Raw genomic sequence first — 22,843 nt, 5'->3', positions numbered from 1 at the left:
CAGACCTCAGTCTTTGTCTGGGTGACGGATGGATCTGTTGCATCTATTGACAGGTCATAAGGAGACAAGGGATGTGTGGGTGTGTGTGTGTGTGTGCGTGTGTGTGTTAGGGCTGGAAGGGTGTGATCATCAGTCCAACTCTCCACAAGACACAAGTCACACCTCATTAGAAAGTAGTGGAAAAAAATGGACGGTGGTTATGTCTGCTGTGAAAGCACCGTCCCAAACACGAATACACACACACACAAACACACACACACACACACACACACACACACAAGCACACACAAGCACACACACACACTTCTAGCCCAATTACCCCCTCCTGTCCCTTGAGCTGACGGGCTGAGTTATGCTGACAGGCCCCCCCTCTAGAAAGTGGGGTGAGAAAGTCAAAAGAGAGCAGAGAGGAGGCTGGGGGAGAAAAGTGATGGAAGGGTGAGAGCTGGGGGAGTTCAGACAAGGGAGGAGAACAGAGGAGGGAGAATAGACAGAGGGGGGGGAAGGGGGACAACATCACGCGGCACACGGCAGAATGAAACATGTCTCCCTGTCACCTGCCACACACTGTAAATGGATGCACCTCACCCACCCCCCTCCATCTTGCCATCAGCGACTTGTCTCCACAGCCCGAAAGCGGATGGGGGGGAAAGAGGAGAAGCGAGCGACAAAACAGCAGAGAGGAGCTTGTAGTAACACAAACTCGCTGTAATTTGTTGCAATTTCTAAAGACAAATATGACAGGATGGAATTACTCCTGCCTCGACACATACAGTCATTTGCAAAACGCCACAAAGTGCAGGTATTACTCCGAGATCCAGGTCCACTTAGTCCGAGCTCTCTGGGATCTTCAGCAGCCTCCGTCTTGTCAAGCATGTGTTTACAGTGAAAGGCCTCTCTGCTTCCCTGTAAACAGGTATTGAACAGTAGCGATGGAAGTGGCTCATCTGTTGGTATCTGTGGGTAGAAAGCTTCGGCTGATGTCCTGTATTCACAGGATGCAACGCTGACTAACAACATCAGCTATTACAGGGAACATGCTCAAAATCTCAAACCTTTGACAGGATCTCAGAGACGATAATGGAAAGAAGTTCCCGAGTTGTGTTTCTTTCACGCCCGATAGTCGACTGCTCTTAAGGCGACGTCTGCTTAAAGCAAACTAATGCATGCATCTGAAGGCAAAAGTATTTATAACTGTGTCAAACCGCCTAAGTGGAAGGTGGTGAAAAAGCCTGTGGGCCGTGCAGATGGAGCAGACGTATTAATTGTTCAAATTGGGATAATGTCACACACTCAGACAGGCTCTGCTGGAAGGCATTTGTGGTGAAGAGAGGATTCAAACTTACTTTCACTATATTCATGTCTGTTTTCACTACTGTGGAGTTATTGAGCCCCTTTTGGAAAGACTGCCGAGTATGAAAACTCTGCGGTTGAGTTTGAGTGTAGACGGGCAAGACTTTTGACAAACAGCAAAAGTCATCCACCTTTGCTTCCTAATTGAGTCTCATCAGTCATGACTATAGACTGTATATTAAGATGAACAACGTGTCTCCACTTTCTCCCACTAACCAGAAATAAAGCTGATGTATATCCCAGATACAAACACTACTCTCTTGCACATTGGATGCTAGAATCTGCCCACAGGCAATAGCAGGATCGGGCCACAGTACAAAGATCCTGCTGAACTATCCCCATATCCTGTCCACTAACATGGAGGAGGCAGGGTTTATGACCTATACTGCAGCCAGCCACCTGGTGAAGATTCACTTTTGGGGAAAGGTCATAAACCCTTATACCCAGTCTATATTCACAACAAATTATTCCCTGATTCGTCATTTGATCACGTGAACCTTTTTGTGAACTGTTTTGCTAAGAATGGCTGGCTAATGTAAACATTGTTCATGAGCTGCTGGAACGCTATCAACTTTGGTAATGCGGGTTTGACCACATTCCGAACTTCAATCAGATCATTTTTGTTTTAAAAAGAGTTTTAAGAATGAAAAGGTGTAAGTGAAAACTTTATTTCCTCCACGACTGTGGTCAGTCAGGCCAACGAGTAAGAAAGAGATAAGACGATTGCATGACTCAGCAGATAAGACTTCCTAGTGTCAAGCAATTCTGAAACTTTCATGGACACAGACTCATCTTTCATGTTGGCTGAAAACTTCTTGTGAACGTTGCAAAGCAGCTGACGAATCAGTCTCACCCCGACACCCTTTTATATGTTTACTGGAGCTTTTGATCATATCAACCGATCTTCATCTGTTCTTATTTACTTTCAATATCAACATCTAACTTTAAGGTCGGGACTTAAATTTATAACTCAGGGTTTAAGCCAATTCTGACGAGAATTTGTTGCGTTATTGCTGATGACGATCGCTAAAGAAGATCATTTGATACGATCGGTCGCTCAAGAACAGCGATTGTTTTGTCTACAACTTACACAGTTCTAAAAGAAAAATGCGATTTAACAGATTTGCACCTTGACTCGTGATGTGCTCATTGGCAACTTTGACCTGGACTTGCAAGGTCAAGCTGGGACAGACCTAAAAGACCTAATAGCACAGTTAGGATTAAAGAAATCCTCACTCAGCACAACACATGCATTCAGTTTATATTTGTCAACAAGTTTCTTTTCTCTCTGCTGCAGCTGAATTGTTGGCGTTCAAATGGTTAGACGTCCGCCGTCATGTCGTATATAACATTACACGTGCACTGTCGCTAGACAAAAGGCAACAGTGCACGTATTGGCTTACATTAACAGCGGTGAGGAGATGATCACACAGTATTATCAGCGCATCAGACAGCAAGTGATGAGTACAGTCGCTGCCTTAATTTATACATTGCTACTTCATCTTGTCACCGCTGTTCAGCTCGGAAAGGATTTTACTCCCCCTGCGAGAAAGGCAGGATGGAGAGAGAGAGAGGGGAGAGGAGGGGAAGAAATAACAGTGGAAATGTGACTGTAATGCAGCTCGCGAGTGCAAGCGTGGATTTTCGACTTCCTCTCTGACCAAATCCCACCATTTCAGGAGATTAACCTCGGCATGCGATAAATGTTCGACTTCTTCTTCCCCTCCAATTTCCTTGGAGCTAGAAACTCCAGAAGCCAGCGCGGCATGTAAGATAAAAAATGATCACCTAATTCACTCAAGCACAAAATACAATTCTGGAGAGAGGAGGAAAAGCTGGCAGAAGGGAGAAAAGGAGAGAGGGAGTGTGTCGCCGGTGCACTGCCTCACGTCCACTGTTCGGAATTCTCCTCAATCAATGATTATTAAATGAAGGACTTATTCAAACGGACCCGTGCATAGCAAATAGGTTGTGGCAACGCGATTGTCTGTGGAATTTCGTCTTTTTCTCTTATCCTGTGGGATTAATCGTATTGTTCGACTCTCCCCGCTACCCACAGTGCACCTCACAAGGCAGCTGTGCTCAAACGCTGTTGATTGCTGAAGGTGCCCTCTGCAGATTGCCGCTGTCACTAAGCCATTTAAATGGAGTTGTTAATACAAACGTGGTGATGATTGCCTTCCGCTTCCTCCTCCTCTCTGGTTCTCACAGATGGTTGTCACGAGACTTGTGTAGGATTTGTGTGAACAATCAGAGTAGACTTTAATGTTGAAGTTGAACTGAAATTAAAATGCCTTTTTCTGAGAGGACATACTGTTCAACACATTACTGTTCACCAGTGGAGTCATTTTATGTTCTTTGGAAACTTATTATGTTGATAGAATTTGTTTAATCACTTTCTGGATGGGCATGGAGGACAAAGGTGCACTTGGTTTTTGGGTCCAATGGCAGCACCAGAGGGTTCAGCTTCAGTTACTCAAAAAGAGATGTCAAACATCAACAAAGAGACAAAAGCTATGACAAAGAGACACAACAGCATTGCAACGATTTAAGAAAAAGACTACACAGAAACAACCACAGCAGCCACAAAGCAAACACAAGAAGACACAAGACAACCGCAGAGAGACACAAAATCGCTACAAATACTTGAAAGAAACCCACAAAAAGACACAAAACAATCACAAAAAGATGCACAATAACAACAAAGAGACAGAAATATACTACAGAGACCAAAAGAAAATCTCAAAAGACACATAAAACAACTCCAAAGGTGAGGGATCTTTGCCATCAAGTGTAAGTGAGCTCTGTGGAGGATTTTTTAATGAAACAGCAGTGACACACAGACAGTTCCCAACCACTGGCTGGTTTTTGTGTGTGATTTTTGCACTGTACTCCATGACCCCGTACATTACTCCTTTGTAAATAAAAAGCATCTTATCTGTCAAGTAGACAGATTCTGATTTTAAAAGCTCTTTCAAATAGCTGCTGGCCGTGGCCCACATCTGAATCCCTGCCACGTGCCTCTTCATGTATTTTGAACTGGACTTTTAACTTTCCTTGTTTGGCTTGAGTGTGCCAGCGTTCATTCATCACGGCTGGCAGTCGGCCTCAGAGCTCCATGTAAAAACCTCTCTGGGGCGGTTTATCACAGCGACATGTCATCCAAGACATCTTTTATCAGCCAAAAATTCCCTCTAATGATCCATTAAGGCCTAGATGTGTGTCTTCACCCAGCCCTCGACTTTTTCCCTCCAGCCATGATCATCATCTGACTCATCGTGGCGAAACAAGCGTTATTGACCTGAAGTATGCCACAATAAAAACAGAAGACAAACGGCCGTTAACGCAGCAACTGCAGGACGACTCACACCGAAGCAATGAGCTTTCACATGCAAATATGGAAAAGAGGTTTGTTTAGCTGAAAAATCACTTCATATGGAGGCGAAGAGCGAAGCAATCACATTTGTCTTTCTGGCTTTTCTTGGCCAAAATGCCTCCTACACAACTGAATAATGCATATGGCCAAGTGTTGGACTAATTAACAGCCACCAACATACCTCCACCATAAAATAGGCTTCCCTCGACACCACAGGTTGATGAGCCCGTCGGTGACGCAGCCGCCAGCGGTCGGTTATGGAGGAGGCGAGTGGATAGTGAGTGGGTGGATTATGATGGTGATTAGAACCAGTGGATCAGGAGGGCCCATTGAATTGTCATCAATACCCACGAGAGAGTATATCATACTAAAGCAGCGCTGCATGTGCAACACACACACACACGCAAGTGCACAGTGCCAGTGGGCAGAGGTATTTGAATATTAGCAGAGAGGTGGGGAACATATAAACACTCCATCTTGTTGGCAGAGCATGTTTGTCTGTCCCCTGCAGACTGTTGAGCGTATGCCACGGTTGTGTCGGCCTGCATCCCCGTGATAAAAGGAGGGAGAAATTACACAGGCTCTCTTTGGCCAGACGCTAACATATTCATTAGCGAGGAATGACTGACTGGGCCGGGCTGAAATGTCACCGGGCCAAACCGTCTCGGCGGACTAATGACCTTCATGTCGGAGTTTGTTAAAGATGGTTATTCGTTCCTGGATAAATAGTGTGACTCACTGGCACATCAACTGACATTATTGTCTCTGTGGGAACTGCATCTCCCTGTGCAGTTGGTTTTGTTAGTGTTGATTTAAAGTTCATATGCCTTTGTCCTTCCACCCATTATCTATACCATTTATGGTGTTACCGTTTGTGGGTGGCAGAAGGAATGGAGCCAATCTTAGCTGACATTGGGCGAAAGGCAGGGAACATCCTGGACAGCTTGCCAACATATCACTGGGCCAACATACCAAGACAACCACTCACCATCAATCTCACACCTACGATCAATTTAGAGGTTCCTATTAACCCCATCTGTCTTTGGACCAGGAGATAACTGACACAGACATATGGAGATGAAATGATTTGTTAATTAGTTGATAAGTCAATAGTCACAGAAGAAGAACATTAGATAATCTTTTCCTGTGTTCAACATTTCCAGCTGAAACATAGCAAGTTAACTCTAGAGCCATAGTGTCCTTCGGGTTGGTTGATATGTTCTGGTCGGAGAATTTGGTCGGACAATCACTGGCGTTAGGTTCATAAGTAGAGAAGATATTTATCAGGAACCTTCTAGGATAATCTATTATTTGTGTGTTAGTGGCGTCTGACTACCCTGTAAACGGAAACTGTGTCAATCGATGTGGGATTTATCCAACTTAATGGCCCCTGCTAGATCAAACGCATTCAATCTTTTACTGAGTGTTTTTCTTGGAGTCAGCTCCAAACTAATTGAAATCTTGTCGACGATGTCGTCTGTGTGGTTAAAACCCAAAAACTAAATGTTGATTGTAAACTTGGCAAACAGCTCAACAACACCATCGTCTCAATGCACTACGTTAACATGTCTATGTCACATTGCGTTAAGATGCTCCATTCATTTTCTGTGATTTTTCATAATTGGCATAAGTTTGGGTTAGACACTGAAAATACTGGCTTTTTAGCTTTATTTATGTTTGGCTTGTAAGGCTTATTTAATAATTAAGAAACTGAGATGTGAGATGAACTGATGACAAAAAATATATAAATATATTGGAGAGGCGGTGGACTAGTGGCAGAAACTTGGATTATGGGCAGAAAAAGTCTCTGGTTCGTCTCTGGTTCGACTCCACGGAGAAACAACAAAAAGACAAACCTGGATTGATCTGTCCAAAAATCCAAGAGGATTCTCCCTACCCTGTCTAGTGCCCCTGAGCAAGGCACCTTACTCCCCCAACATCTGCTCCCCGGGCGCTGTACATGGCTGCCCACTGCTCTGTGTGTCCTGTTCCAGATGGGTTAAAAGCAGAGGTTAAATTTCCCTCCTTGCATGAGTGTGCTTGTGCATGTCTGTGCATGTGTTTGGGACAAATAAATGTATCTTAATCTTAATATAATGCTGATGTTTCTGCCTCTAAAAGGTTTAATAAAAATTGGATATATCACAACTATACCAATGAAACACACAAGTCCCACTTGTGAGTACAATATTATGTTTGACCCGAATAGTAGCAGCTGGTATTTATACAAAATAACGAAAAATCCATGTTTAAAGTTGAATCATTTTGAGAGAAATGTGAATGAATGGATTCCCAGCAGGATAGCTGCTGTCTAAGTCTGTTCTCCAGGAACCTGGCTGTGCCATGGAAACAGCTTTTGCGAAAAATCCAGGTTACAAAGTGTCCGAAGCCGTGTTGAATAACTCTAATGATAAGTGCGTTCCGGGTCACAGCAGTTAAAAGCGGTCACTGTAGAACAGAATGCAACAAGGCAACAACTTGTCCTTGTCGACACCGGCGCAGCGAGTTAAAAGCCTCACACGGGTCCTTACGTGTTAACGCACCTGACGGATCGCTCCCTCGCCGTTTCCACCCGCACAGGTGGCTGTCGACTCCAATCATGCTGCCTCCTGTTCCACGCTGTTCCTCAAACGCTCCGACCGCGCCGGGCTCTCCTCCCGCCACCTCTCGGCTCCCCCTGTTGTTTTATTCATGGGGCGCTGGGGGTTCATTTGCCAAGTCCTGTGTTGTAGATTTAAGAAGACAAACAGCGCTGCAAATCCACCAGAACAGAGTTAAACTAAATGACATTTTGCTCCGCCGCCTGGCTAATCGTCGAGAGAACGGTGGCGGATCAGCGCTTAAACCTGGTGTCTTCAGGCGGGTATCATGCTCAGTATCGCGGAGGGACCCTTTGAAGTGTTTGTTGTCTTCCAGAGGGGCTCCTCTCTTACACACAAACACACACACACACACCCACAAACACACAATTCCTGACAGTTAGTCAACGGTAGGAAAGGCATTAAACACCGCTCCGTGTGTATTAGCGGTCATAAATTGGTGGCACTGATGGTGATGATCCCTCTGCTGCCTTACTCACACTCAGCCGCAGGATTACCTGAGAGAGGCAGTGAAAGCAAACACACACACAGCCTGTTTTGCACGTGCACGGGCCGCACCAATCCAGTGTGTTTGACAGGTGAATGCTCAGATAAAAAGAACATGCGGTGTGTGTGGACTTAACACACACGTACGCGGATGCACATGCATGTTGTGTTGCTCCAGGCGAGAAGCTATAAAAACATAATAGAGAGGAAGGAGGCTGTCGGGAGGAACGCTAACAATGGGAGGGGGGGAAGAGAGAGAACTGTGGGATGGCCCGCTTATCTTTGGGTGAGACTCAACTCTGCAGATTTAGAGCGAGGTAGCGCTCCAAGAAGCGATATTAAAAAATTGTTTTTACTCATGCTCGGCCAATTACTTGTTACTTGTTGAGTCACACATCTGAACGGCTGCCACGCGCCTACACTTAGCGGCAGATTTAGCCTTAAAAGACAAATCCATACAAAAAAAAGAAGTCTGGAAACACGCAGTCAAAGCCCACCCGGGCCAACATTGTGTGAGTGCTGGCAGACTCTGGGAGCCGCGCTCATTGCTGTCACACGCCAGTAAACTGATTATAAGCTCAGCAACAGTATAGACCAAGTTAAACGGATTTATTACTTTCTCAACAATGTAATGAGTTATAAGAGCGTTTTCTGTTTAGCAGTCGTCACTAAGGAGCAGGTGGACGGGTTTTGTTGTTTCTTCGTCAACCTGTCGTCCATGGTGGCGGACGCCTCAGCCCTGTGTCGCTCCACCTGTCTCGGACTCACTGACAGAAACAACTCCCCCCCCCTGTTTGTTTGCGTCTGTGGGCGCCTCAAACTCGGCAGCATCCTGACGGTCATGCATGAAGTGTCCAATGAGGAGATAGGACGACAGGCAGGTGGACACGTCTGTCAGAAACCAGCTGTTTGCAAGACCCACTCTGTGTGTGTCTGTGGATTTGCATTCGTGTTTGTCTCAGGGATGTTTTGACAGGGACACTGAACGGTTGCATGTTTTCCAACTCTTTGCCTCCATCCATCCATCCATCCAAGCCGTCACCCATCCATCCATCCATCCATCCATCCATTCATCCATCCAATCCTTTCTCTATTCAACAGTTATTTAATGAGATGGCATCGCACATCAAGGTTCATCGACTGTGCGCACAGGAAACCAGATTTAATTAGGCCCGTCGCTGAAACGCGAGTCCTTGCTAGCAAACGCAAGTGGCTTCACAAAATAATGACACATTTACATTTAACCGTGTAACCTATTTCTAATTAGTCAGTTGGGTTTTTTATTTTTTTTTCTCATTATGGCACAAAGTTCAGCAAAACGACAAACAGATGTATTGCCAATTATTATGCATCCTGAACTGCTCATTATTCCTTAATTTGCTTTCACCGTCATCTACCCAGTTTCTTTTTTTGGGGCAATCTAATTTGTACAATTTGTGAGTTTGTGGACCAGAGCACGCGAGTCAGAGCTGGCAGGACCTGAATGCTCCTCCTTGTGTTTTTGACCGGCTCTGCAGTCGCACCTCCAGCCAGTTAAAATCAATGGGGGCACTGGGACGACTGTGGCTCTGTGTTGAGCAGATGGCAGAAGAATGGCCCTTCCTCCTGCTGTGGTGCGCTCAGCAACATACAAATGGGTCAGCGCTCTCATCACTGGCCACCCAGTATGATGGAGCCAGGGCTCTGGTGTGGTGGGGTTGCACAGAACAGGTCTCCTCAAACATATTCCCCTCAGATCAAGAGTTGGATGACGGATGGAGTGATAAATGCTTGAAATCCAAATAGTGTCCAGTGTCTGTTCTGTATCGACCGCCAAACATGACCAGCAAATATAACCCACCACTGCTCAAAGAACGAGTCAGAGCAATCACACCAGTGCTTCAGTGTGGCAGCCACTGAAGCCAGTGATGTTATCCAATCCCTGTTTAAAGTAATCATTCAACATGCTGGGGTTTATGCTCCATTCTTTTTTTGAAAGTTAGAAAAAAAGTGAAATCAACTACAGCTTCTCTTATGTGTCCGATTGGGTTTGTCCGGTTCGCTGGTTCCCCTTTGATTTTGGTCCTTATGCTAAGCTAACAAACAGCTACTTTAGAAAACGATAGGGACTCGCTCATCAAACACCACTACTGGATCTCAGTCTGAGGCTGACTCAAATGGGAACTGTAGTTTGTTATCTGCCACAATAGGGCTGTATTTCAATCCAATTCTATGTTTACTAGAGCCTGACCATTCTGATGAAGTGGTGTTATTAATCACAAAGAAATGTAATTAAGGCTTGATTTTACAGTTTAACCATAAATTGTATTATACTTATAGCACTTATAGCACTTTGTAGTTTAGTTATTTTGAAGAAATTGTACTTTCTTGATTCTTGTTGTCCTGGGTCTGTTCCCTCGGGGTTGAATGCACTTATTGTAAGTCGCTTTGGATAAAAGCATCAGCTAAATGAAATGTAATGTAATGTAATGTAATATTATAAATGAGTGCAAATAAATAGGCAACACAAATAAACCCAGATATAAATGCGTACAGTGTATGCACAGATGCACGTCTTTTTCTGCCATGTTTATTCTGTAGAACAAAATATTTCACATTAGGGAACATAAACAGGGATACAGATATGCACGGACAATTTTTGTCAGCAACCAATACATTTGGGTTCCAATGTTTATGTCTGTGTTCACGCCGGTAAACCTGACAAACACAGACAAGCTCCCAAACAGAACTACAACCTGAAGCAGTTTAAGAATCCAAACAGGAAATGTGTCGGCCTCTGTTACTCACATATGATACACAAAGCTTTACACATGAAAAATGATCATTTAAAACATCACGGTGATCATTGTGAGGATCTGTAGGGGCTGGAAAGTGGAAAAAAACGAAACTATATGTTTTTGGCTCACTAATCTTCATGCCATTACATCCTATAGATTGGTGCTGAGTGTGACCTATCATTCCCTCACACATCGTTATACATTCAGACGCGTTTAAATGTTATATTTTTCCAACCTTGACCTTTCCACCGTCCGCATTGGGAATCCACATCAATATTTACAGAAACATAATGTAGTGGAGGAGGGTTTCATATGTCTGCTGATGATTTATGGCTTCTCCGTCGCAGCTGGTACTTAATTGTTTGACACGGGTGTTAGTGTCGGCCTCACTGTGGCGGATGGATGACCGCCAGCACAACTGTGTCACACACTCACCCTCATGTGTGTTTGCTCTCTCTGGATGTATATTATTCCTTCACTCCTCCTCCTCCTCCTCCTCCTCCTCCTCCACTCTGACTCCCAGGGCCTCTGCCTTCATTCACCTCACTGTCTATGCTTCAGTATGTGCCGCCTCAGCGTTTCTCCTGCGTCCTTCTCGCGTCTCTTTCTCCCTCTCGTCTGTGCAGTCGATTGTCTGGGGCAGCAACATGTGGCAGGTGGTTAGAGAAAAAAAGCGACAGTGAGGAGGGAGAGAAAAAAAATGACACCGACAAAAGCTTCTTCCCCTGAGCTTGCGTGTAGCTTCAAATATACGAAAACATCAATTGCCTCTGATTGTGTGATGTTAGCACAACTCGGAGGATGTTTCTCTGTTGAGATGAATGGCGCCGCTCGTCCACGTGTGTTTGTTTTCTGCACGCAGCCTCGCCACCGGTAATTATAGCGCCCTGTCGCTGTCTGACTTGGCCTGCCAATCAAATCATGAGAGAGTTATGCATTACAATGCCGCCACATCTGTGCAGTGATGTTCTGTGTATCTGATTCTCAGTAGAGACTCCAGGAGCTCCAGGAGGTGACAGCTCTGCCAGTGGAATGAGGACAGTGGTGCTGTTAGGAGGAACAACTCGCTGTCAATACATTATGAATTCAACTAGTTCGGTGTAGTCATGTAGAAAATTCTTTACAAATACTAAAACTTTTAAAATTAAGATTCTGCTGCCACTGTGACTCATGCATTTGCATGTGAAGGCAAAACATAAATGTGTTTTTTGAGCTGTAAACTACATTATGTCTGTTGATTGATCAAAAACAGCATTTCCTACAGAATTAATTCGATCACAGTGATAATAGGGTGCACACGCACAAAGGTAATTCTCACTCAAAACAGAATCCATGTGACAGGTACTCAGAATAAAGAGTGAATGATAAGTTCTGGTGTGAGAGAAAGAACTGCACAACTGCAGCTGAAACTCTGAGCTCTGCCTGTCAAGACGGATGGTAAAAAACGTTGAGTCACCCACCTGTGCTGGCAGTGAGAATGGGTCAGGACCACTGCACTCCTCAGACAAGCTTTAGCCAAGGCTGTCTGAGCGATTGCCAGCAGTTCAAACAGCTCGCGTCGGCCATGGGTTTGGCTAAAAGTAAACGCTGAGACAAGAAGCCTGTATTTCATATGGCATTTGTGTCGCAAATATGTGTGTGCTGCCTCTGGAGTCAAAGCTCATAGCTGGACAGGTCAGCTTGAGCAAGCTTATTGGTTAAAGGGTTACTCACTGTGTTCTAAAAAATATATTTTTTAGATTTTTAAGAGTGAAACTTCAGCCAGTGTATTGTGTATTATGATGTGATGTATGGAGTTTGTGAAACTGTTTCATTCAAGTAATCACAGAGCAAACAGGATCCAAAACCATGTCACACACACACACACACACACACACACACACACACACACACACACACACACACACACACAGCGGTTCCTGTGGCCTCAGCTAAAACACCTACTTATCCTCCCAGTGTCTTGAAGCATGTTCGTGCCTGCTCTCACTTTGTCTCCGTGTCGGTCCCTCCCCTCTTCATCTCTATTTGCATATCCGGAGGCACACACCTTTAGATCGTCTCAGAGGCTGATATCTTTTCATCCATTTGTCTGTTTGCTCATGTTCCTTGAGTACCGTGCAGGGAGGTGGAATGCTAAGTAGTTCTGGCTGGGAGACTTGGCAGGCACATGGAGGAGATATTAAATGTTCATGTTGGGTTAGTTTTATGAAGTAGAGGGCTGCTGGTAGTTTGTGAACATGTGACATCAGTGTTCACACACATTAGTTACATGGCTCTATGTGAGGGTTCTCACAATGGTAAAGTTGTGACGTTGATTAGACATAAATCTAAATACCTTTATACTGATACTGCAATGATTAAACCCCCAACAAATTTGAAAAATAACAGAAAAGATAGAGTGAGAGAGAGAGAGACCCTCTTCTCAATAGTAGTAATTTTTTAATCTAACATGACTAAATAGGAAATTTGGACATTTCGTTGACTGCAAACCTCCACCAAGGACTTGCATTGAGTCATTTGTTATCAGTCTTGGTGTGTAGCCAGGATTAAGTGACTCAGGGGACTGTTAAAAATGGGCAGTTGTTTTACAAAAAAAAACAACATTGATTTAATAGACTATAAATATAATGTGGCAGGACAAGGAAAGGCAGAGACGCAGGTACTGCTTACTGTTGTTTATTCAGTCGTCAGGAAGAACAGGCACATGTTCCCCATACGGGAAGTATATATAGCTTTACATTTCCCATCGACCCACTGGGTGAGAGGACACACCCATGAGTGCACGCCACACAGCCCCCCGAACACCCAGAGGGAAAAATACAAAATGGGACAAAAGTCAGTACCTCTCAGGGGGTTTAACGAGGCGACCATAACGGCCACGCCGATCCCCGTCCGCAAACGCAGGGGTGGAACAAGCAGAAGGGACATCATTTACAACAGACACAGGATCAGGAGGCACAACTGGAGAAAACAACACAGGGGTCTTAGAAGGGGGGCGACCACGACGGGGAACCCGGGCCGGTAGCACCTCTTCGCCGGCCAACAGATGAGCTGGCTTAAGTCTGTCTAACGAAACACGCTCCCTGCGCCCGCCCATGTCCAGAATGAAACTTTTAGAACCCGCCTCTAACACCCTAAACGGGCCGTCATACGGGGGCTGGAGGGGAAACCGGTGAGCATCGTGACGCACGAAAACAAACCGAGCGGTCGCGAGATCCGTTGGCACGAAAGACCGAGGAGAAAAATGATGCACGGGCACCGGTGCACAAGCGGCCTGTGACGCAGGACGCGGAAAGGGGGCCGAGCTGTGAGGCAGAAACTCCCCTGGAATGCGGAGCGGCTGACCGAGCACCAACTCTGCAGGCGAGGCATCCAGGTCAGCCTTAGGAGCCGAGCGCAACCCGAGCATCACCCACGGCAACCGATCCAACCAGTTTGCATCTGCAGGAGCTGCATCACGCGCCGGGTGGATTGCTGGTCCAAAGCCGCGACCACCAAAAAATACCTGGAGTCGTCTGCCGTTACTCCTCGCAGATGGAAGAGAGCCTCGATGTGCTGAAACCACGGCGCGGGGTCGTTCTGCCAAAACTCCGGGAGCTTAACGTGCTCCGCGGAGCTGTTCGATCCTGGAAGCTGCTGCGCCATGGTCGTCGTGGAGACACGGTCCACGGGAGCCGGGGAAGAAAAAACGTCTTCCCCCGATGAGGAAGGGACACTATCCTCCTTCACCTCGAACATGTTCAAAAAACGGGGTCACCAATGTGGCAGGACAAGGAAAGGCAGAGACGCAGGTACTGCTTACTGTTGTTTATTCAGTCGTCAGGAAGAACAGGCACATGTTCCCCATACGGGAAGTATATATAGCTACAGACTTTACATTTCCCATCGACCCACTGGGTGAGAGGACACACCCATGAGTGCACGCCACAATATAAGCTACAAGTCCCTTCTTCCTGCCAATATCCCAACATTTTGCCAAGTGATGCTCGCAACCCGAGCATCACCCACGGCAACCGATCCAACCAGTTTGCATCTGAGAGCGCAGCCCGCAATGACGCCTTAAGTGACCGGTGAAAACGTTCACACAAACCGTTAGCCTGGGGGTGGTAGGCAGTGGTACGGTGAACCTGTGTGCCCAAAGACTTTGCTAGCGCCGACCAGAGCTCCGAAATGAACTGCAGGCCTCTGTCAGAGGGGATATCAGACGGTGCACCAAAACGTGAGACCCAAGCTGAAAGAAAAGCGCGTGCCACGTCCGCAGATGTCGTGGAAGACAGAGGAACCGCCTCTGGCCACCTAGTGGTCCGATCTACCATGGTAAGGAGATGTGTAAAACCCTGGGAAGGGGGAAGAGGCCCCACAAGGTCGATATGCACATGATCAAAACGCCTGGCTGGAATCAAAAATGGCTCGAGGGGCGCCCTAGTGTGCTGGTGAACTTTAGCTCGCTGACACGCCACACACGTGGCCTCCCACTCCTTGACCTCTTTGCGAAGGCCAGGCCACACAAACTTCGAAGACACCAACTTCACCGACGCCCGGACACCCGGATGAGAAAGAGAGTGCACCATATCAAAGACCCGACGGCGCCAAGCAACTGGCACCACCGGGCGGGGGCGGCCCGTGGAGACGTCGCAAAGGAGGGCAGGCCCACCATCTTGCACAACTGCCTCCTCCAGCTCCAGACCGGTACTCGCAGCTCTCAGTGCAACGATACCCGGGTCCCCAGGTTGATCGGCAGCCAGTGCAGAAAAATCAACCCCAAGATGCACAGGGCACACCAGCACCCGCGACAGGCAGTCTGCAACCGGGTTCGCTTTACCCGCCACATGTTGGATGTCCTTTGTGAATTCGGAGATCGCCGCTAGATGGCGCTGCTGGCGAGCAGACCATGGCTCTGTCACCTTTGCCATAGCAAACGTCAATGGTTTGTGGTCAACATAGGCTGTGAAAGGGCGGCCTTCCAGCAGGAAACGGAAATGACGCGTAGCCAGGTACAACGCTAACAGTTCCCGGTCAAACACACTGTATTTTCGCTCACTGTCTCGCAAACCGCGGCAAAAAAATGCAAGGGGCTGCCACGCACCCGCAACCCGCTGTTCAACAACTGCACCAACAGCCACATCTGAAGCATCGGTCGTGAGGGCGATGGGCGCCCGAGGCGCCAGAAGCGCCGCGTTAGCTAGGGCAGCCTTAGCCCCCTCAAAAGCCTGGATCCTCACAGGGGTCCAATCAACCTGGTCCTTGGCTTTCTTAAGCTTCAAAGCACCATACAATGGTTGCAGGAGTTGGGCCGCACGAGGCAAGAAACGATTGTAAAAGTTTACCATGCCCAAAAACTCCTGTAGCGACCTGACCGAGACCGGACGGGGAAAATCCGCAACTGCATGCACCTTCGAGGGCAAAGGAACCGCACCCTGCGACGAAATGCGATGGCCCAAAAAGTCTATGACAGACAGCCCAAACTGGCACTTGGCTGTGTTGACAATGAGACCATGCCCATCAAGGCGCTGGAAAACCTGCCTAAGGTGCGACAAATGTTCATCAGCCGACGGGCTGGCCACCAAGATGTCGTCCAAATAGACGAAAACAAACGCGAGGTCACGTAGCACCGAGTCCATCAATCGCTGAAACGTCTGCGCTGCGCCTTTAAGGCCGAACGGCATCCGCAGGAACTCGAAAAGCCCAAACGGCGTAATGACAGCAGTCTTGGGCACGTTCTCTGCCCGCACAGGCACCTGATGATAACCTCGCACCAAATCGATTTTAGAAAAATTGTCATGCCCGCCAGACGAATCGAAAAATCCTGAACATGCGGAATTGGGTAACGGTCATGGGCCGTAATGTTATTTAAACGGCGGAAGTCGCCGCACGGCCGCCAAGAACCGTCCGCCTTGGGCACCATGTGGAGCGGTGAAGCCCACGGGCTGTTGGACCGCCTAACGATCCCCAAACGCTCCATGGTAGCAAACTCCTCCTTCGCGGTGGCTAACTTCACGGTGTCGAGGCGACGCGAACGTGCGAAAACGGGCGTACCCGCAGTGGGAATGAAATGTTCCACGCCGTGTTTAGTAACCGCGGCAGAAAATGCGGGCGTTGTCACCGAAGGAAATTCCGCCAGTAAGCGCTGGAAGACATCCTTTGATTAACGGTCCGGGTCCCCCTGACTGACACGGAAAAGATGCAAAAGACACAGCATCAATGAGCCTGCGATTAGTTACATCCACTAACAACCCATTAGTGCACAGAAAATCTGCTCCGATAATAGGAACCGTAATGGAGGCTACAACAAAATCACACAGAAATTTGCGTCCATTGAAACACACAGTCACAGACTTGGTACCAAACGTCTCTATAGCCGAGCCGTTAGCCGCTGTCAGACGCGGACCACTGCCACGGGCCGAGAGGTCCGTAGCTGCAGGAGGGAGAAGGCTCTTCAGCGAGCCGGAGTCCACCAGGAATTGATTACCTGATATGGAGTCATGAACGAACAGCAGCTCCTCTTGATCACCAGCGCTCTTCCGTTTCCCGGTGCCTGGAACACGCACGGAGGAACGCAGCGGCGCGCCTTGCTGCCGAAGCGCTGATGGAAGAAACACAGCTGGCCGCGCTGTGTGCGGGTGGAGACTGCAGCCGTCACTGCCGGAACCTCGTTCTCCAACGTCGACTGCGAGGACTCCACGGCCACACTCTGCACGGAGACGTTCCTCGAAGTCAGCAGGATCCGGTCCGCCTCCTCAGCTAATCCACGGAAGTCGCCGGCCGCCAAACAGGAAGAGTTGGCGAGGGCTGCGCGCACCTGCAGCGGGAGCTGGCGCAGAAAGATGTGCGGGAACAGGAAACCCTCATCCTCGGAGCCCAGCAACGACAGCATCTCATCCATCCGGTCCACTGCCGAACCATCACCCAAACCGGGAAGCGACAGTAGCTTGTCCACTCTCTCCGCGGCTGACAAGCTGTAGCGCCGGAGGAGAAGCTGCTTGATGGCGGTGTACTTTCCCCGCAGCGGCGGGGCTCGCAGGAGCTGCATCACGCGCCGGGTGGATTGCTGGTCCAAAGCCGCGACCACCAAAAAATACCTGGAGTCGTCTGCCGTTACTCCTCGCAGATGGAAGAGAGCCTCGATGTGCTGAAACCACGGCGCGGGGTCGTTCTGCCAAAACTCCGGGAGCTTAACGTGCTCCGCGGAGCTGTTCGATCCTGGAAGCTGCTGCGCCATGGTCGTCGTGGAGACACGGTCCACGGGAGCCGGGGAAGAAAAAACGTCTTCCCCCGATGAGGAAGGGACACTATCCTCCTTCACCTCGAACATGTTCAAAAAACGGGGTCACCAATGTGGCAGGACAAGGAAAGGCAGAGACGCAGGTACTGCTTACTGTTGTTTATTCAGTCGTCAGGAAGAACAGGCACATGTTCCCCATACGGGAAGTATATATAGCTACAGACTTTACATTTCCCATCGACCCACTGGGTGAGAGGACACACCCATGAGTGCACGCCACAATATAAGCTACAAGTCCCTTCTTCCTGCCAATATCCCAACATTTTGCCAAAAGATCCTGTTTCCAAACACTGCCATCTTGCACATTTGGAGCCAACGTCTGCTCAGTAGATCAGGGGATGGAGCAGCAGTAGTGATGTCCCGATATATGCGGCCAACAAATTGTGAGTCAGTCTCAGCTGTCAATCATCCAATATTTATATCATTGAATAACAAAATAAAACCAAACTTACTTAAAGAATTTGCACTTCAAAAACATGTTATAAGAACTACCTTACATGATGAAAAACATCTTTGAGAAAAGGTTGACTTTTACTTTTTAGTTTGGTCCATGTCCCATCTACAAACATGGATGAGGCAGGATATATAACATACACTGCAATTGAGATGTATTTGCTTCACTTTTTGGAAGCTGTCACGTCGTCCATCTTTATAAACTATGGATTTAGTCTTTGCTTTGCAACACACACTACCCTGTAACCCTCAAACAGAGCTGTCCATGGTCCTGAAGCAACAGCCAAGAGACAATATCAAAGCCAATCATTTTGTCCCCCTGTCTGCTCTTTTTCTATAGTTATAAAAAGAAATTAAACAGAGGTGGCAAAAATACAACAGATATAAAACCAGCATGTGAGCATTCAGATTTGAGCATTTAACTCAAACCACTGTTTTTTGGCACAAAGTGTTGCCTCACACAGCTGCTGGTGAACTGCAGTGGAAAGAAGTCCCAACATATTTCTCGACACCAGCTTGGATAATGGAAGAATTTTTGGTAGATATTTTGTAAATGTTAGACAACTTCTGCCTCAACAGCAGACTGAGGGAGACCCAGGTGACTCATGGTAAAGGAGGCAAAATAACGTATGTCCCCACAAGACAAACCTCATTATTTCAAAGACAGCTGCATTGTTTGTCAGACACGTAGATGCCTTCCTTCAGCCAGAGAATTACTTTTTGCTGTTGTCTGGTGTTATCAATGTGCTAAACGTCGATAAGGAAAAACATGCATTAGGATGCCGACACACAAGGTAATGATAACCTATGCCAATCCTAATAGACTGTCAGAAATCATGATTGAAATCTCTCGGCCTTGCTCGCTCAAAAAAAGCCAATCAGCTCGCCTCTGCCTTTCCAACGTCTTTTCCCCGTTTCTATTGTTTGCTTTTTCAGGAGTACAAATATTTGTTTTTGAATATATATGTATATTAGTGTGTTTGTGTGTGTGAAGCAGGTATTGGTCAATTTGTTGTCTACCCTAACGGCTGAGGGGGGAGAGGGAGACTGTGTAGCTCTCTCTCTCCCCGGGGTTATTTTTAGGTGAAGTCAATGGAATTAAGTAAAACAACTGTTGCTCATAAACATAAACGTCAATGTAGCAATGTGAGTACAAGCTCATCATGGTCAGTGCACAATACACTGTATGGACAACACAGAGCATGTTTCAATGGAAACTTGGAATGGGGTGTTGTCATGCATTGTGTTCCATTGTGTTGGGTTTATATCAACCCAGTCTCATCAGGAAACGTTCAGTGGGAACGTTGGTCCACTTGGACAAACGTTTCCATCTCACAATCTGGCCTATCAGATTGTGAGATGGAAACGTTTGGTCCGCCCATTGTTTTGCATTGACGTGTTTTCACGTCACGTGACTCCCGAGTTCCCGTCTCCGGAAAGGAAAACATGGCGGACAGTCCTTGTTTTTTCAGATAAAAACATGATTTTGTAACTTAGTCTGGGCATAAAAATACATTCTGACACCATTTCTAGCGAGAAATGTGGTCTTTGCTTCCACAGTCTTCAGCCAGTTTGTGCTTATGATATATATTTTAATAGTTATCACGAATGTTTTTATCGTTGCTATGGTGGTTGCTATGACGCTGCCATGCACACAACGTCGTAGCGTGCTGTTTAAATCACCGTCCCTGCGTGGTGTCGTTCAGTGATTGTGTATGTTATTCATGTTAAATAATATTAATATTTGAGGCTAGATTACACCTCTAATGCGAAGGATCTTGCGAGTCTGTTCAGAGGCGGACATGAGTGTGACACCGGACCGAGATCGCGAACGGACCGGAACTGACGTGTGGCTGGCGTAAAAAAAGGTTTTGTAAACATTCTGTCCATTTAACTTAGCGCTGTCATAAACACGGACCATTTGGAAGACAACGATGTCATCTTCCTTCTGTCAGGTAAGTAGTTTATTGTTTTTAAAGATCTATTACGATCTAGGTTTACAGTCTGAGTGCTGAGACAGCGGATGCGGAGTCCGTCGATAAACACAATGGATGCATTTCTTCAGCTAATATGCCATTGTTAGCCACATGCTTCAGCCCACGGTAGCATGTGATTACCTGGGAGGTGAAAACATGGTTTTTGAAACCAGTTCAAGACGCTTAGCTCATCATTAAGGGACGCTACAATATAAATATAAACATGAATTTGATTTATGAATGCTTTAGATTAATAAGGAGTGTATTTCTCGACCATTACTCCTCAATAACAGATCAATTTGGTTTAATGTATAGTATGCAATATGACAATAATGTTTTCATGTTATGGAGTTGCGATTCATTTTATAAAACAATTGCTATGTTCTGTTTTTTAATCAAGGAGGATCCAAGTGAAGCTACAGGAGTTTCATTAACGTCAATAACTTGGACCGAACAGTTTGTTTTGCTTGATGAAGAGGAGGAAGGGCAGCCTGGAGAGAAAGAGAAGCCGGGTTGAGCCCACTTCCATCATCCACGTACCACAAGGAAGATGAGGGGGAGAAATTATCCTACCATTAAAGAGGTACTTTTAAGTTACATACCAGAAACACCATTTTATATAATGTGCCAAATATAAATTTGTATTAAATCCCCAAAGTACGCTGGCTGAAATACAAGTTAATATCACACTGAAAGAGTTTTGATCAATCATGCTTCCCTGCTGTGGTTGTTCAATTGGGAAAACAACTTTTTCCAAAGGAAGGCAAGTAAATTTAAGGAATGCATCTGCAAAGTTTTCCTCTGTTATGTATAATGATGACCCCCATCAAACATTATGTTATTAATAATATTTACACCTTTTCATTTATACTGTTTATTTCTGTCTACATGTTTGAATTTGCCTTCATTAGTTTCAGAAAAGAGCGATGATGTATCGGTCAGTGGGCGGCAGCACGAGACTCCGCAAACTAGTCTCTAAGCAAAGTAGACAAAGGCATTGAGGTTGCGGCCTGCCATCATTATTATTTTGCTTAAGGGACTGAATACGTTTCATGCAGAAATATTAGCATTTCCCTTATGGGCGGCTGTGGCTGAGGGGTAGAGTGGTCGTCCTCCAACCTGAAGGTCGGCGGTTCGATCCCCAGTCTGAACCATCTGCATGCCGAAGTGTCCTTGGGCAAGATGCTGAACCCTGAATGGCCCCCCCATAGAATAACTAAGTGCTGCAAATAGATGCACTGTATGAATGTGTGTATGAATGGGTGAATGTGAAATTGTACTGTAAAGCGCTTTGAGTGGTCTTCATCAGACTAGAAAAGCGCTATATAAATACAAATCCATTTACCATTTACCTTATATCTACCAAAACTGCTTGTTTCACAGACTGCAGTTTTGTTTTGATCCGATGGGGTGTGCAAATACTACCCGCATATCTGCAATGGGTTGTTGTGCATTAACATTTGTAACTCTAATTTTGTTTTGACAGACTGTGCAAAGAATGTTGAGAACATCACTAACCAGTGCAGTGTCCGTCTACATATTTCTACATATTTTCTCTCATATAAATGTCACTGTAACCTCTTGACAACTGAAACCATAACATGAGGTCAGTGTGGCCTTGACCTTTTGACTTTAAGACAAATACACAGTTAGACAACCCGAAAACATGCAGTAATGCCTCCGGCGACTCGCTATTGCAGAGGCATTAAAATGTTAGTGTAGTAGACTGGATTTTATTGGTGTTACATTGGACATCTTGTATTGGTATACAAAAAATATATTTGGTTTCACATTTTAGATGGCATAAGCAGAGACATCAACTCAGGAAATGGATTTCTGCAGAAAAGAAAGCCTTGTATGTGTGTATATATACATACAAACGCACTTTTAAAACGTTTTGTTTTTTATCATATATTCTCAGGTAGTACTGACGCATTTATGGAGATGGGACATGAGGGCCTTGTCTGCGTGCTCAAGAGAAGATTCCACAGAGTTCAAGCTGAGCAGGCTGCAGCAGGTTTGGAGGAATCCTCCTCTGAAGAGGAAACATGGCGAAGTACTTCTCCACTGATGAAGAAATGTGAGCGCTCTGATTAAATAAAATCTGCTGCCATGCTACTGTTGCTACTGGTGGGCCCTGCTATTAGCTTGGTGTTTGGTAGCTGTTAGCTTTAGCATATTTATTTTTTAGGGACCTGTCTGACGTTTATGTTTTTAAAAAAAAATCAGAGGGAACCATCTTCATAATTTAACACTATGTTTTGTTTGTGTTCTTCAGTTATTCTCAAGAGAAGCTGCCTCAGCTCCACGGTCCCTCCTGCAGCTTCCACTCCTGATGCTAACCCCCTGTTTACATCACACCATCCGGGCAGACTTGGAGTCACAGAACTTTGTCCAGAGCTGCCGTCTGAGAATTGTTGATCATATAATTTCCAGCAGATGTCTTAATGTAATGTTTGTGCACAATAAATGACATTGATCATAACATATTGGTATTTCCTTGCACTTTTACACCATGATATTGGCAGATAATATGTTGA

At 46.2% G+C, this 22,843-nt stretch overlaps 1 protein-coding gene and 1 long non-coding RNA gene across 2 annotated transcripts in view; both read left to right on the top strand.

Annotated features, from left to right (window-relative positions):
• adarb2 (adenosine deaminase RNA specific B2 (inactive)) overlaps positions 1 to 22,843 on the top strand; it is a 192,161-nt gene that overhangs the window by 62,779 nt on the left and 106,539 nt on the right. The window lies entirely within an intron of this gene.
• Positions 19,665 to 22,667, top strand: LOC133027030 (uncharacterized). The gene is made up of 4 exons (XR_009683248.1): positions 19,665 to 20,282; positions 20,704 to 20,886; positions 22,225 to 22,383; positions 22,582 to 22,667. It is a non-coding gene; the product is annotated as an uncharacterized LOC133027030 (long non-coding RNA).

Source organism: Limanda limanda, chromosome 20 (genome assembly GCF_963576545.1).
Source record: "Limanda limanda chromosome 20, fLimLim1.1, whole genome shotgun sequence".
Taxonomy (NCBI): Eukaryota; Metazoa; Chordata; class Actinopteri; order Pleuronectiformes; family Pleuronectidae; genus Limanda; species Limanda limanda.
The sequence above is the reverse complement of the archived record's forward strand: the minus strand, read 5'-3'. Positions and strand labels throughout refer to the sequence as shown.